The sequence below is a fragment of the Pristiophorus japonicus genome, chromosome 4, assembly GCF_044704955.1.
Source record: "Pristiophorus japonicus isolate sPriJap1 chromosome 4, sPriJap1.hap1, whole genome shotgun sequence".
Classification (NCBI taxonomy): domain Eukaryota; kingdom Metazoa; phylum Chordata; class Chondrichthyes; family Pristiophoridae; genus Pristiophorus; species Pristiophorus japonicus.
In genome coordinates this window covers 127,773,669-127,788,229 of record NC_091980.1, presented here as the reverse complement: position 1 = coordinate 127,788,229, position 14,561 = coordinate 127,773,669, and the positions used below count along the sequence as shown (strand labels likewise).

At 43.6% G+C, this 14,561-nt stretch overlaps 1 pseudogene; it reads left to right on the top strand.

Annotated features, from left to right (window-relative positions):
* Nucleotides 1–2,736: 2,736 nt before the first annotated feature.
* LOC139262490 (ferritin heavy chain B-like) lies at nucleotides 2,737–7,840 on the top strand (annotated as a pseudogene).
* The last annotated feature ends 6,721 nt before the right edge of the window (nucleotides 7,841–14,561 follow it).

Here is a 14,561-nt window from a genome sequence, read left to right as displayed (position 1 = left end):
GAGCTTCAAAAATACAGACACCCACAAAAACCAGACACTTATTGACAGACCCAAATAACTTACATTATAAGAAATACATACTACCCATTAAAAATATGGGACAGTCCCAAATTACGAACGACGGAAAGCCTTCAAATCACCAAATCAATCAACTGAAGACAGCGGGCACGCAGGCAAGCGAGAAGCAGCAACAAGTGGGAAAAATGGGCTTGTGTAATGGAGACCGCTCCACCCAACATCCACAGTGACAGGGAAACCCCTCCAGCCCCGGCACTGAATGTTTGCACAGACGATGAAGGAACATTGTAGAAAAATTCATCAATAGCAAAGAATGCTTCTCAGCATCTTGAGCTTTTCGAAACTAGCCAATTATTATCGGTTAATTCAAATGAGAGCATTAAACAATGAGACATTTTCAGATTTCAATGTCAAGGGACCACCTATTTTCACCTCCGTAACATCGCCTGGCTCCACCCCTGCCTCAGCTCATCTGCTGCTTTGTTACCTCTAGACTTGACTCTTCCAATGCACTCGTGGCTGGCCTACAACATTCTTTCTTATGTAAACTTGAGGACATCCAAAACTCGGCAGCCCGTGTCCTAACTCGCACCAAGTCCTGCTCACCCATCACCCCTGTGCTCACCAATCTACATTGACTCCCGGTTAAGCAATGCCTCGATTTCAAAATTCTCAACCTTGTTTACAAATACTTCCATGGCCTCGCCCCTCTCTATCTCCATAATCTCCTTCAGCCTCACCACCCACTCTGCGATCCTCAAATTCTGCCCTCTTGAGCATCCCTGATTATAACTGCTCAACCATTGGTGGCCGTGCCTTCAGATGCCTAGGCTCCAAGCTCTGGAACTCCCACCCTAAACCTCTCCGTCTCCCTATCTCTCTTTCCTCCTTTAAGATGCTCCTTAAAACCTATCACTTTGACCAAGCTTTTGGTCATCTGCCATAATTTCTTCTATGTGGCTCATTGTCAAATGTATTTATTTTGTCTTAAAACTCTCCTATGAAACGCCTTGGGATGTTTTACTTCATTAACAGAGATATATAAATACAAGTTGTTGTTGTTGTTGTTGAACCCAAAAGCAGTGACGACTATTTTAAGTAAACTTTAAATCAAGTGCCCCCTTGTTAAAGAGGCACTTGAATTGACAAATTAACAAATTATACTTTTTCTAAAACTATGGTCAAATTAAAATTTGGTTGTCGGGGGTGATGATGCACTCCAGTCCCTACGGTGCCCACCTCTCGCGGAAGGCCGCGAGCGTACCGGTAGACACCGCGTGCTCCATCTCCAGGGACACCTTGGATCGAATGTAACCATGGAAAAGAAGCAAGCAGTCGGGCTGAACGACCCCCTCGACTGCCCACTGCCTGGATCGGTTAATGGCCACCTTGGCCATGCCCAGGAGCAGTCAAAAGCAGTGACAACTATTTCAGTTCAACAAAAGATCAAGTGCCCCCTTATTAAAGGGGCACTAAAACCAACAAATTAAACAAATGTACTTTTAACAATAATGGTTCAAATTAAAATTTGGTTGCCGGGGGTGATGATGCACTCCAGTCCCTCCGGTGCCCACCTCTCGCGGAAAGCCGCAAGCGTATCGATGGACACCGCATGCTCCATCTCCAGGGACACCCTGGCTCAAATGTAACCACGGAAGAGAGGCAGGCAGTCGGGCTGAACGACTGCCACGGCTGCCCGCTGCCTGGGCCGGTTAATGGTCACCTTGGCCATGCCCAGGCCGCTTCCGCCTCTCCTGGAGATTCCCTGTCTCTCTGGTTCAACTATTTTTAATTGCACATGTAAATCAAATGCCACCTTATTAAAGGGGCACTAAAACCAACAATTTAAACAAATTAAACTTTAAACTTTAAAAGGTCAACTTAAAATTTGTTTGCCGGGGGTGATGGTGCACTCCAGTCCCTCCGGCGCCCACCTCTCACGGAAGGCCACGAGCGTACCGGTGGACACCGCGTGCTCCATCTCCAGGGATACCCTGGCTCGAAGGTACACACGGAAGAGAGGCAGGCAGTTGGGCTGAACGACCCCCTCGACCGCTCGTTGCTTGGACCGGTTAATGGCCACCTTGGCCATGCCCAGGAGCAGTCAAAGACAGTGACAACTATTTTAAGTAGAACAATAATCAAGTGCCCCCTGACTAAAGGGGGCACTAAAACCAACAAACTTAAACAAATTAAAATTTAGACAGGAAACTTGAATCAAATTAAAATTTGGTTGTCAGGGGTGATGATGCACTCCAGTCCCTCCGGCGCCCACCTCTCGCGGAAGGCCACGAGCGTACTGGTGGACACCATGTGCTCCATCTCCAGGGACAACCTGGCTCGAATGTACACATGGAAGAGAGGCAGGCAGTCGGGCTGAACGACCCCCTCGACCGCACGCTGCCTGGACCGGACAATGGCCACTTTGGCCATGCCCAGGGGTCGTCAAAAGCAGGGACATCCCTGAGACTAATTTCCCAAACCTGCCTATATTCCAAAGCTCTAATTGGCTCTGGGTCCCATCCCACCCCCTTGCCCTCTCTCCTTTGTTAATTGGTGATTGGAGTCATGGAAGATTCCTGACTGGCTCTCAGGGATTGTCAATCATCATTGGTGATGTAATTCCTTGTTTGAATGCAGGCTGTCCCAGCAGTATAAATACTAAAGCTTACGCTAGAAAGGGTTAGTTTTTGAACTTTCCAGGTGATAGTAGAGATGATGTATGCCCAAGTGGGTCAGAATTACCACAAGGACTGTGAGGCTGCTGTTAACCTGCAGGTCAACATGGAGCTCTGTTCCTCTATGTTTACCTCTCTATGGTGAGTCTTGTATTCCTTGTTGCTGCATTCTGAAAAGCTGGACATTCTCTGGTTCAATGAAATGGCTTTAAACTATTTCTCTTGAATTCCTTCCCTGGGGGAAAGGCTTTGCACTGTGAGTACCTTGTGTGTGATACTGGGTGATCTTGTGTTAATGGATTGCTTCCTGTAGCTGCTGAACTCGAGCGGTTTAGTATATGAAGCTGGCCCAGTTGGTGCCTGAGTTTGTAGCAGAAGAGCAGAAACCTGGTCAATTGCTTATTGACATTGGACAAAGTTTAGATTCAATGGGGTGACTGGAGTTCATGAAATGTTGGCAGGTCCTCACTATAGTTTTCTTGCCTTTTTTAGTTGAATGTGAAATACTGAGAATCCTGGTGTTGAAGCCTTGTTCACTGCTTAGATTTCTTACACTATTGTAGTGTGAAACTACTAGAAGGAAGGATTTTTATATTCCATGCCCAACTTTTGATTAGAATGGAAAGAATAAATATTTACATACCAGCTTTCACTACCCCAGGATGTCCCAAAGTGAAGTGTAGTCACTTGTAATGTAGGAAATGCAGCAGCCAATTTGTTCAGAGCTTGCTTGCACAGAGATGAGATAATCAGATCATCTGTTTTAGTACTGTTGAGATAAATATTGGCCAGGATACTGGAGAGCTCTCCTAATTCTCAAATAATGCTGTGAGATATATTGTCTCCACCTGAGAACAGATGAGACCTTGGTTTAACATCCTCTAACAGGAAGTAGGAGATACTACTAATCCAGCAGCAGAGACTTGACATGAAATGTCAACCCAAACTTTAGCATCTATTTTTCATCCTGTTTGTATAGGGAGGGGAAGCTATCCAATGTCTTCAGAAATGAGTGAAGTAAATTGTATTTTGAAACCCTATCTGTGGTGGGGGGGGGACCATTATTTAATTGTACAGTAAGATTGAGACCTAATTTGAAGCTGTTAAAATTCTCTCTGCAGTCCTACTTTGATTGGGATGATGTTGCCCTGTGTCATTTTGCTGAGTTCTTCAAGGAGCAGTCACATGAGGAATGAGCATGCTGAGAAACTGATGGAATTCCAGAATTGCCGTGGAGGTTGGATCATCTTGACAGACAAGATTGGACTCCATAAAAGAGGGGCCTTCTGTCTGGATCTCCTTGGACTAATTGTTTCAACAGCTTTATAAAGCATTTATTTCCAACTTGATTCCATGGTTGTGGTGGCTTAATGCAGTAATTCTATATTCCTGACATATTGATTCATGGTAACATGGATTTTTTTGACCCGTTTCCCTTGTACTTTCTCATCCATTCATTTAATCATTAAATCTGACTTTCAGAAACCAGAGCAGGATGAGTGGAGCAATGGTCTGGTCGTGATGCAGAGAGCGCTGCAGATGGAGAAGAATGTGAACCAGAGTCTGCTGGATCTGCACAAACTCTCCACTGGGAGCACTGACCCTCCTGTAAGTTCTTAATAATTTAATGTGGGCTTTTGGGTAAGTTGGAGGTTGTGGAACCTTGCTGTGCTTGAGCCTATTCAAAAGATCGCCATGCCCAATAGCTTTGTGTTGGTGTCTCTCCTGGGTTCTTTAGGGGGTGGGGAGAGGACAGGGAATTACATGGGATTGTGTTGGACATTCAGCCCAAAAATAGGTCATTTTACAACCTGTACATACTGGTGTTTATGCTGTACTTGAGCCTCCTCCTGTCTTCTCTCATCTAGATCTATTGGCATAAGTCTTTTCCCTTCTCCCCCACATGCTTAAATGCATCCATACTATTTGCTTCAACCACTCTGTTGTAGTGAGTTCCACTCTTTGGGTAAAGAAGTTTCTTAATTTCCCATTGGATTTCTTGGTGTCTATCTTGTATTGGCCTCTAGTTATGCTCTTCCCCACAAGTGGAAACATATATTCTCTAACTTTTCATGGCTTTAAAGACCCCTATTAGGTCACCCCTCTGCCTTTTTTCAAGAGAAATGAGACCTAGCCTGTTCATCCTTTCCTGATGATGTATACCCTTGCATCTCTGGTCATTTTTGTAAATTTTCTGTGCCCTATCCAGTTCCCCTCTTCATAGTATGGCAACCTGAACTGTGTGCAGGTTTAGCATGATATAAACACAGAAATTTACAGCACAGAGGGGGCCATTTCAGCCCATCTTCACTATGCTGGCTGACAAAGCTGCACGGCTCTTGGTCAGCAGCCCTGAAGGTTACATATAAACCTATGAACAATGACAGAGGCAAAGAGCACCCAGTCCACCTCACACAACTGCAACATCCCAAAAACTCAAACATTCTACAACTCTATCCCAACCAGAGCCATGTGATCATCTGGGAGGGACAAAAATCAGGCCAATTTAGGGAGAAAAATCTGGGACTTTCCTACTATTCAATTCTATACCTCTAGAAATAAACTCTTGCTTGGTTTGCTTTTTTTAGTCTTGGTAACCTGTTGCAAATATTGGTGGTTTGTGTATTTGAACTCCCAGGTCCCTTTGTTCCTCTAGTGTCTCTCCCACCAAGAAATAAGTGACGTTGTCCTTCTTCTACCAAACGGTATCATGCATTGATCTGTTGAACTTCATTTGGTAATTATATGCCTATGCTGAGTTTTTTTTGTCCATCTATAATGACTATTCCCCTCCCCACCAGTGTTCTGCAAATTTACAATTTTTTCATTCATCTAAAATATTAAAATAAATTGTAAAGTGGTCCCAGCACTGAACCTGGTAGAACACCACTACCTTTACCCCTTACTGACTTGAAGCCAGCAACTATCCATTCTGCTACTTGTCCTGACTGCACATTCTCTGACTTTCTTCTATTTTCTCCTCAAAAATTCAATGAAGCTGGTCAAGCAATACTTTCCCTTTTGAAATCTATGCTGACTTTTTTGGTTTCTAGATCTATTTTCCTGCCACTGATGTGCTGACTGGTCTAATTCCCTGGACATGTTCTATCCTGCTTCTTAAATATGGCACATTTGTTGGCTATCTGCCAGTCTCTGGCACTATACCCTTTTCTAATGAATTATTAAACTTGTAGCAGTGCCTCTGCTATCTCAAATTCTTTTTAATGTGGATGCAATCCATCTGGGACAGGGATTTTATCCTTTGAATTTGAATAGTTTATTTAATATATCCCTGCCCTCTATTCTAAATGCACTTATTTCATTACTAATCTCTCCATCCAATGTCATGTCCACCTGTTCTACCTCTCTGGTAAATACTGAAGCAAAATTTTTTTCTGCTGTTACCTGTGGTATTATCCTGTATATCCCTGAATAGCCTGATTCCCAACCTTCCTTTTTTGTTGTTGTCCTGTTTGTTTTATGTTGATTTTAATTTCATAGTTCCTCTTTGCCTTCCTAACACTTTTTTTGACTTGTCTCCTAATCTCTCCATATTATTCCTTGTCATGCACTCCCCTGCTGTATATGTACTAATGTAGGCCTCTTTCCTTGCCCTCTATTTCCTTGTGGCATTATTCATCTGGAGTCTCATTAGTTAGTCTAGTTCCTTTTTTGTGGAATATATTCCTGTGCTCTATTGAACAATGTTTTAAATGTTTCCCATTGCTGTTCTTTGTGGTTTGCCAATATTGAACATTTTATTTCCCCCAGTTCAATTATCAGCCCATCCATTTACCCTGGTTTTTGTCATACTTGTGTCCTTCTGAAATATGATAAAGCATATGGAAATATGCTATTTCCCTACTTTTACTGCTCATCTGCTGTAGTTCATTCCCCATTACTAGATCCAATAGTGAATCCTCCCTTGGACTTTTTAAATATTGGGTTAGAAAGGAGTTCTCATCACCCTTTAACCACACCAGCTCTCTCCACATTAATTCTCCTGATCTGTTTCCCCTCAATTTGCATGTGGCTTGGGCAATAACCTAGAGATTACCCTTCAGGTCGGTTTTTTTTAAATTTAGGCCTATACTTCCAGCAGGACCTCCTCCCTATTGGTCCATGTTGAAAGAAATGACAACTGGACTTAAAACACACCCCACACACACTTTACAAGTTCTCCTCCAGCTCCTGAGATCCCTTACTCTGGCAACACACCCTTTGGGATCCTTGCTCTTGGCTGCAGAGGATGTTATCTATCCCTGTAATTAGAGGCCCCTAATTGCTAACACATTACCACCCCCTCCCCCTCGGTGCCTTGGTCTACATTGTAGCTATCCTCCCTGCAGTCTTTTGCCTTGTCCTCATGGGTAGCGTGGACAGGAACAGTGTCTGGGATGGTCCTTCTGAACCTCTCCTAAATCCCGGCTCCCTGACAGTCACGCCCTCCTTTGCGACTTTGGATAAAACGCCCCCCTTCATGTCTCCATCGCTCTCTCTCTCGAGCTCACTGAGCCAGAGATTCAAAATGGAGACCTCTCCTGCAAATGTTTGCTCTGGACAGTCTTGCTGTCAACAAACTTCCACATACTGCAGTCCAGGCACACAACCTGCCCTGCCATATCTTGGTCTAAACTGGTTTTATTTATGTAATTTTTTCTTTATTCAATAATTAGTTTAACTAGTTAAGCTATAAATTTAATACAGTACACTACACTAATTTCCCACTTAGTTTAAACCACTGTCCTAGGTTGGAGAGAAAAACAATATTGGCCTACTGTGGCCATTGAGGTAAATTAGTCCCAATGATCCCAGGATCAATGTAACTATTGTACATGAATTACTAGAATATTCAGGCAAACTTATATCATGTAATTGCACCACTTGACTCCACCTGACCAAGAGGAGTAAAATCCAAACTCTTGAGGGGAAGCACAGATGTTCCTTGATATGTTGCTAGAAATAACTAACTTCCCTTTCTCTTCCCCAGTTGTGACTTCCTGGAAACCCACTACTTGGATGAACAAGTGAAGATGATCAAGAAGCTTGGAGATCACATCACCAACCTGAAGAGACTGAGAGCCCCTGAGAATGGCCTGGGAGAGTACCTATTTGACAAGCACACCCTGGGGGAGTGTGACTAAACTGACTGATGGGATCAAGCTTAGGGTTTAGTACTTGTATTTATATAATGGAGACCTCTGTCCTGCAGGGAATATCATGTGACTTTGTACAAAAAGCTGAGATCTGGGTCTTGATATGACATGTAAATAAACTATTCAATATGGGACTGGGTTGTGTCACCTGCCAGTTTTGGTTTACATCAGATAAGGATTGCACTGGGCTGTAATAGCTTTATTTCCCCCTTTCTGATGTATTGAACTGGCTATTCAGGGTCATAGGTCTCATTTCAATACACTACTGTGACACTGTTCATGCATCTCAATGATTGTGTTGCAACCAGCTGTGAAGAGAAATACTGCAACAACTTGCAGTGATAACTTTTTTTATAGCACCTTTTAAGATGTCCCAAGGCATTTCATATGAGGCTCGGTGCACAGACAAACAAAATGTGCACCGAGCCTCATGATATGACAGGTACCCAAAGCTTAGTCTTGAGTGTCTGCAGGGTGGAAACTCTTAAATATAGGGCCAGGGTAGCTGAATACAAGTAACTGTTGCCCTGATAAATAGCATCTCTGCCTTTTACATCACTGCAAATTGTTAAAATACAAGGACCATTTTCCAGGTACATAGTTACACCATTTGTCCAAGGATCAATCCTTTAAGAATATTTGCCCTTGGAAGAGCAATTTCTACTAAACTTGTACCAATCCCATTGAGTTATTACTGCAGGATACACTGGGGTAGTTCACTAAACCAAACTCACCACTGCTGCTCTAGACTTTCAGGTAAGCTTTCAGGACTCCTGGTAATAAACAATTACAATTAGGAAGTTAGCCTGAAATCTTATTTAGCCACTGGTCTCGTAAGAAAAAGGGTGGATTTCTTGTTGGATAGGATTGAACTTGATTCTGACCATCACTCTGTGTCTATCTCTTCTCCTCCACCTATTGATTAAGCTATCTCTAGGTTTCCACAAAATCAATTAGGTAAGGTACTGAAGGGAGAAAATACCTGTGAAGCAAACTCCCAACAAAATAATCCTCGAAGGAGTAAACATTTTCATGAAATACACACACTCGGCTGTCAAAGCACCTTGCAGCCAATGAAGTACTTTGGAAGTGTAGTGTATGCAAACATGGCAACCGATTTGCCACAAGGTCTTACAAACAAGGAAATGACTAGATAATCTGTTACAATGTTGGTGAGGGATACATATTAGATGACCTTCCCTGCTCTTTAAACAGGGCTATGGGACCTTTTATGACCACTCTAGCACGTAGATGAATCTCTGTTTAATGTCACTTCTGAAAGACGGTACCTTCAACAGGGCAGCACAAAGCACTTCAGACTGTGGTTGACAACTTCTGAACAGGTTTAAATCCCATCCCAAATGTATATTAAAACATAACATTGAGGTACAAGCAAAGGCTATCCAGACCCAACAAAATTGTACTATTCAAATGTCAACTTCACCATAATCTCCTGGACTCAAAGAACCACAAAGATAATAATCTCTGCATTATTACCTGAGCCACAAGAACATTTGCATAGGGTCAATAGAATCAGGGAGATGAATGTGTGGCTCAGAGGTTGGTGTGCGAGAAGTGGGTTTCGATTCGTGGGGCACTGGCACCAATACTCGGGAAAGAGAGAGCTGGTCCGTGGGGACGGACTACACCTGAACTATGCTGGGACTAGAGTTCTAGTGAACAGACTAACAAGGGAGGTAGACAGGGCTTTAAACTAAATAAGGAGGGTGGGGGGAGGACGGTCGCAGTGGAGAGAAATCTAGAATGCTAAAGAGAAAAGGAAGCAATGCAGGAAAGGGATTGTGGTAAGGATAATCAGATGATGTCAGGAAGGGACAGAGCATATAAACAAAAGAGTACACCTGCAAATAGGGTTCAGATAAGAAAAAAGTGATAAGACAAATAGGGCTATAATACAAAATAATGTTAAGACAAATTTAAAAGCATTGTATCTGAATGCACGAAACATCTGTAATAAGATAGATAAAGTGACAGCGCAAATAGATGTAAAAGAATACAATATAGTTGCTATTATGGAGACATGGTTGCAGGGTGACCAGGGTTGGAACTGAATATCGAAGGATATTCGATATTTAGGAAGGACAGGCAAAAAGGAAGAGGGGGTGGTGTGGCATTGTTAGTAAAGGATGAAATCAGAGCAACAGTGAGAAAGGATATTGGTTCAGAAAATCAAGAGGTAGAATCAGTCTGGGTGGAGCTAAGGAGCACCAAGGGGCAGAAAACATTGGTGGGAGTTGTCTATAGGCCTCCAAACAGTAGTGGTAGTGCAGGGGACGGCATCAAACAGGAAATTAGAGATGCATGTAGCAAGGGTACTACAGTAATCGTAGGTGGCTTTAATCTACATATAGACTGGCAGATGAATTCCTGGAGTGTGTACGAGATGGTTTTTTAGACCAGTATGTTGAGGAGCCGACGAGAGAACAGGCTATCCCAGATTGGGTATTGTGCAATGAGAAAGGGTTAATTAACAATCTTGTGGTGTGGGGTTCTTTAGGGAAGAGTGACCATAACATGATTGAATTCTTTATTAAGATGGAAAGTGAAGTAGTCGAATCCGAAACTCGGGTTCTAAATCTAAACAAAGGAAACTACGAAGGTATGAGGAATGAATTGGCTATGATAGATTGGAAAGATTCATTAACAGGCATGACGTGGATAGGCAATGGCTAACATTTAAGGAACAAATGCATGAATTGCAAGTTATATTAGTTTCTGACGTAAAAACACAAAAGGAACAGTGGCCCAACCATGGCTAACAAAAGAAATTAAGGATAGTATTAGATCCAAAGAGGAGTTATATAAAGTTGCCAGAAAAAGTAGCAAGCCTGAGGATTTGGAGCAGTTTAGAATTCAGCAAAAAAGGACCAAGAGATTGATTAAGAGAGGAAAAATAGAGTATGAGAGCAAACTTGCAAGGAACATAAAAACCGACTGCAAAAGTTTCTACAAGTATATAAAAAGAAAAAGATTAGTGAAGACAAACGTAGCTTCTTTACAGATAGAAATGGGAAAAATTTGTAATGGGAAACAAGGAAATGGCATAACAATTAAATAAATACTTTGGTTCTGTCCCCGGTTGGGGACAGCATCAAAGAAGAAATATGGGATGTGTGCAATAAAGGTACAGCAGTAATCTTGGGCGACTTTAATCTACATATTGATTGGGCTAACCTAACTGGGAGCAATGCGGTGGAGGAGGATTTCCTGGAGTGTATTAGGGATGGTTTTCTAGACCAATATGTCGAGGAACCAACCAGAGAGCTGGCCATCCTAGACTGGGTGATGTGTAATGAGAAGGGACTAATTAGCAATCTTGTTGTGCGAGGACCCTTGGGGAAGAGTGACCATAATATGGTAGAATTCTTTATTAAGATGGAGAGTGACAAAGTTAATTCAGAAACTAAGGTCCTGAACTTAAGAAAAGGTAACTTTGATGGTATGAGGCACGAATTGGCTAAATTAGACTGGCAAATGATACTTAAAGGGTTGACGGTGGATAGGCAATGGCAAACCTTTAAAGATCATATGGACGAACTTCAATTGTATATCCCTGTCTGGAGTAAAAATAAAACAGGGAAGGTGGCTCAACCGTGGCTAACAAGGGAAATTAAGGATAGTGTTAAATCCAAGGAAGAGGTATACAAATTAGCCAGAAAAAGTAGCAAGCCAGAGGACTGGGAGAAATTTAGAATACAGCTGAGGAGGACAAAGGGTTTAATTAAGAGGGGGAAAATAGAGTACGAGAGGAAGCTTGCCAGAAAAACAAAAAATGACTGCAAAAGCTTCTATAGATATGTGAAGAGAAAAAGATTAGTGAAGACAAACATAGGTCCCTTGCAGTCGGATTCGGGTGAATTTATAATGGGGAACAAAGAAATGGCAGACCAATTGAACAAATACTTTGGTTCTGTCTTCACAAAGGAAGACACAAATAACCTTCCAGATGTACTAGGGATCCGAAGGTCTAGTGAGAAGGAGGAACTGAAGGATATCCTTATTCGGTGGGAAATTGTGTTCGGGAAATTGACGGGATTGAAGGCCGATAAATCCCCAGGGCCTGATAGTCTACATCCCAGAGTACTTAAGGAAGTAGCCCTGGAAATAGTGGATGCATTGGTGATAATTTTCCAACAGTCTATCGACTCTGGATCAGTTCCTATGGACTGGAGAGTTGCTAATGTAACATCACTTTTTTTTTAAAAAGGAGAGAAAACAGGTAATTATAGACCAGTTAGCCTGACATCAGTAGTGGGGAAAATGTTGGAATCAATCATTTAGGATGAAATAGCAGTACATTTGGATAGCAGTGATAGGATTGGTCCAAATAAGCATGGATTTATGAAGGGGAAATCATGCTTGACAAATTTTCTGGAATTTTTTGAGGATGTAGCTAGTAGAGTGGACAGGGGAGAACCAGTGGATGTAGTGTATTTGGACTTAAAAAAAAGGCTTTTGACAAGGTCCCACAAAAAGATTGGTGTGCAAAATCAAAGCACATGGTATTGGGGGTAATGTACTGACGTGGATAGAGAACTGGTTGGCAGACAGGAAGCAAAGAGTCGGGATTAACGGGTCCTTTTCAGAATGGCAGGCAGTGACTAGTGGAGTGCCGCAGGGCTCAGTGCTGGGACCCCAGCTCTTTACAATATATATTAATGATTTAGATGATGGAATTGAGTGTAATATCTCCAAGTTTGCAGATTACACTAAACTGGGTGGTGGTGTGAGCTGTGAGGAGGACGCCAAGAGGCTGCAGGGTGATTTGGACAGGTTAGATGAGTGGGCAAATACATGGCAGATGCAGTATAATGTGGATAAATGTGAAGTTATCCACTTTGGGGGCAAAAACACGAAGTAGAATATTATCTGAATTGCGGCAGATTAGGAAAAAGGGAGGTGCAGCGAGACCTGGGTGTCATGGTTCATCAGTCATTGAAGGTTGGCATGCAGGTACAGCAGGCAGTGAAGGCGGCAAATGGTATGGTGGCCTTCATAGCAAGGGGATTTGAGTATAGGAGCAAAGAGGTCTTACTGCAGTTGTACAGGGCCTTGGTGAGGCCCCACCTGGAATATTGTGCTCAGTTTTGGTCTCTGAATCTGAGGAAGGACGTTCTTGCTATTGAGGGAGCACAGCAAAGGTTCACCAGACTGATTCCCAGGATGGTAGAACTGACATATGAGGAGAGACTGGATCGACTGGGCCTGTATTCACTGGAGTTTGGAAGGATGAAAGGGGATCTCATAGAAACATATAAAATTCTGACGGGACTGGACAGATTAGATGCAGGAAGAATGTTCCCGACGTTGGGGAAGTCCAGAACCAGGGGACACAGTCTAAGGATAAGGGGTAAGCCATTTAGGACTGAGATAAGGAGAAACTTCTTCACTCAGAGTTGTTAACCTGTGGAATTTCCTACCGCAGAGAGTTGTTGATGCCAGTTCATTGAATATATTCAAGAGGGTGTTAGATATGGCCCTGCGGCTAAAGGGATCAAGGGGTATGGAGAGAAAGCAGGAACGGGGTGCTGAAGGAATGATCAGCCATGATCTTATTGAATGGTGGTGCAGGCTCGAAGGGCCGGATGGCCTACTCCTGCACCTATTTTCTATGTTTCACGGAAGAGGACACAAATAACATCCCAGAAATGCTCAGGAATCAAGGGTCGAGTGAGCAAGAGGAATTAAAGAAAATAATTATTAGTAAGAAAATAGTGCTGGAGAAACTAATGGGACTGAAGGCAGATAAATCCCCAAGGGCCTGATGATGTGCATCCCAGAGTACTAAAAGAGGTAGCATGGAAATAGATGCATTGGTTGTCATCTTTCAAAATTCTACAGATTGGAGGTGGGGCAAATATAACCCCACTGTTTAAGAAAGAAGGGTGAGAGAAAATGTGCAACTACAGACTGGTTAGCCTGACATCAGTAGTAGGGAAAATGCTGGAGTCTATTATAAAGGATGTGATAATGGCACACTTAGATAAATGGGATTAAACAAAATCAACATGGATTTATGAAAGGAAAATCATGTTTGACAAACCTAGTGCCGTTTTTTGAGGATGTGATGAAGGAGATTTGGGGGGGGAGGAGGAGATTTGGGGGGGGAGGAGGAGATTGGGGGGGGAAGAGGAGATTGGGGGGGAAAGAGGAGATTGGGGGGAAAGAGGAGATTGGGGGGGGAAAGAGGAGATTGGGGGGGGAAAGAGGAGATGGGGGGGGGAAAGAGGAGATTGGGGGGGGGGAAGAGGAGATTGGGGGGGGGAAGAGGAGATTGGGGGGGAAAGAGGAGATTGGGGGGGGAAGAGGAGATTGGGGGGGAAGAGGAGATTGGGGGGGGAAGAGGAGATTGGGGGGGGAAGAGGAGATTGGGGGGGGGGAGGGAAGATTGGGGGGGGGAAAGAGGAGATTGGGGGGGGAAGAGGAGATTGGGGGGGGGGAAGAGGAGATTGGGGGGGGGGAAGAGGAGATTGGGGGGGGGGGAGAGAAGAGGAGATTGGGGGGGGGGGAAGAGGAGATTGGGGGGGGGGGGAAGAGGAGATTTGGGGGGGGGAAGAGGAGATTGGGGGGGGGGGGGAAGAGGAGATTGGGGGGGGGGAGAGGAGATGTGGGGGGGGGAAGAAGAGGATTGGGGGGGGGGAAGAGGAGATTGGGGGGGGGGAAGAGGAGATTGGGGGGGGGGAAGAGG